Here is a 2,633-nt window from a genome sequence, read left to right as displayed (position 1 = left end):
CTTCAACTTGATGAATGTGATGATCCGTGACACTCATCATCATTCTAACCTATGAACGTGTGCCTGACAACCACTTCCGTTCTACCTTCGATGGAGTGTTTATCTCTTGGATTCCTTAATCAGAATCTTCGTGGTATAAGCTAGAATTGATGGCGGCATTCTTGAGAATCCGGAAGGTCTAAACCTTGTCTGTGGTATTCTGAGTAGGATTCAAGGATTGAATGACTATGACGAGCTTCAAACTCGTGATTGTGGGGCGTTAGTGACAGATGCAAAAGAATCACTGGATTCTATTCCGACATGATCGAGAACCGACAGATGAATAGTCGTGCTGTGACAGAGTGCGTTGAACATTTTCACTGAGAGGATGGGATTGTAGCCACTGACAATGGTGATGCCCAACATACAGCTTGCCATGGAAAGGAGTAAGAAGGATTGGATGAAGACAGTAGGAAAGCAGAGAGACGGAAGGGACAAAGCATCTTCATACGCTTATCTGAAATTCTCACCAATGAATTACATAAGTATCTCTATCTTTATTTTATGTTTTATTTATCTTTTAATCATTCATCATCCATAACCATTTGAATCCGCCTGACTGAGATTTACAAGATGACCATAGCTTGCTTCATACCAACAATCTCCGTGGGATCGACCCTTACTCACGTAAGGTATTACTTGGACGACCCAGTGCACTTGCTGGTTAGTTGTGCGAAGTTGTGATAAAGAGTTGAGATTACAATTGTGCGTACCATGTTGATGGCGCCATTGATGATCATAATTTTGCCACACCAAGTTTTTGGCGCCGTTGCCGGGGATTGTTCGAGTTTGGACAACTGACGGTTCATCTTGTTGCTTAGATTAAGTACTTTTTCTTTTTATTTTTCGAAAAAAATTTTCAAAAAAATATAAAAAGATTTTCTATTTTGTTCTTCAGAGTTTTTAATAATGAATTCTAGAGTTTCATGATGATTTGTTGAAGTCTGGCTGGTTGTGAAACCATGTCAAATCTATTGGACCGAGGTTTCAACTTATCATCACAAGAGCTTGTTGATTTCTATCAATTTTGCTGTTGTTAGCAATGATCTGCTAAAGCTTGGCTGGCCATTGGCCATGTCTAGTGTTTTGGACCGGAGCTTTCATTGAAAGCTTGGCTGGCTAGTAAGCCATGTCTAATTCCTGGAACGGAGTCTTAGATTAGCATTGCAATGATTCCTGGAATTCTTATTAAAAATTTTGAATCCCTTATATTTTCTTTTCCGCTCAAGTTTCGAAAATCACAAAAAATTATAAAATCATAAAATCAAAAATATTTTATGTTTCTTGTTTAAGTCTAGTATTAATTTTAAGTTTGGTGTCAATTGCATGTTTCTATTTTTCTTGCATTTTTTTTGAAAATTACATGCATGTGTCTTCATTTATCTTCAAGTTGTTCTTGATGATTTCCTTGCTCTGATCTTTAAATTCTCTTGTTTAGTGTGTTTTGTTGTTTCTCATATGCATTCTCAATTTGTTAGTGTCTCCTATATGAAAATTTTTAAGTTTGGTGTCCTGCTTGCATTGTTTATTTGATCTTAGTTGCATTTTTATTGTTTCTCATCATTAAAAATCCAAAAATATTTTCAAAACTATGAGAATTGAAGATTTAGAACAGTCAGCAGAGGAATCAAACAGAAAAAGCTGGGCGTTCAAAACGCCCAGTGAAGAAGGGAAACTGGCATTTAAACGCCAGCCAGGGTACCTGGCTGGGCGTTTAACGCCCAAAAAGGTAGAGATTTGGGCGTTAAACGCCAGAATGGGCACCATTCTGGGCGTTTAACGCCAGGATGACACAAGAGGGAAGATTTTGTTTTTAATGCACATTTTTTTTTAAGTTTTCAAAATTTTTCAAAATCAAATCTTTTTCAAATCATATCTTTTCAATCATATATTTTCAAAATCAAGTTCTTTCCATTTTCAAAAATACTTGCTAACAATTAATGATTTGATTCAAAAATTTCAAGTATGTTTCCTTTTCTGCTGAGAAAGGTTTAATGTTTGAATCATATCTTTTCTTATTAGCCAAGTGATTAATTTTAAAAATCAAAATCTTTTTAAAATTGTTTTTCAATCATATCTTTTTGAAATCATAACTTTTCAATCATATCTTTTTAATCACATCTTTTTCAAAATTTAATTTTCAATCATATCTTTTTGAATTATAAATTCAAAATCTTTTTTAAAAAAATCACTTTATTTCTTTCCCAACTTCAAATTTTGAAAATCATTCATCAAGTTTTCAAAATTTTCTTTTAATTATTTCAAAATTTTTTTAATCTATTTTCGAAAATTCTTCCCCTCTTCTCACATCCTTCTATTTAAGGACTAACACTCCTCCATTATCAATAATTCGAATTTTATCTCTCTTGATAAGTTCGAATTCTTCTACCTCCTCCTTCTATTCTTCTTTTCCTCTGACACCTCAAGAAATCTCTATACTATGACATAGAGGATTCCATATTTTCTTGCTCTCTTCTCTTTCATATGAGCAGGAGCAAAGACAAAGGCATTCTTGTTGAGGCTGATCCTGAACCTGAAAGGACCTTAAAGCGAAAGCTAAGAGAAGCTAAGGCACAACTCTCTGTAGAGGACCT

This window comes from Arachis hypogaea, chromosome 14 (assembly GCF_003086295.3).
Source record: "Arachis hypogaea cultivar Tifrunner chromosome 14, arahy.Tifrunner.gnm2.J5K5, whole genome shotgun sequence".
Taxonomy (NCBI): domain Eukaryota; kingdom Viridiplantae; phylum Streptophyta; class Magnoliopsida; order Fabales; family Fabaceae; genus Arachis; species Arachis hypogaea.
This window is presented reverse-complemented; position numbering follows the sequence as displayed.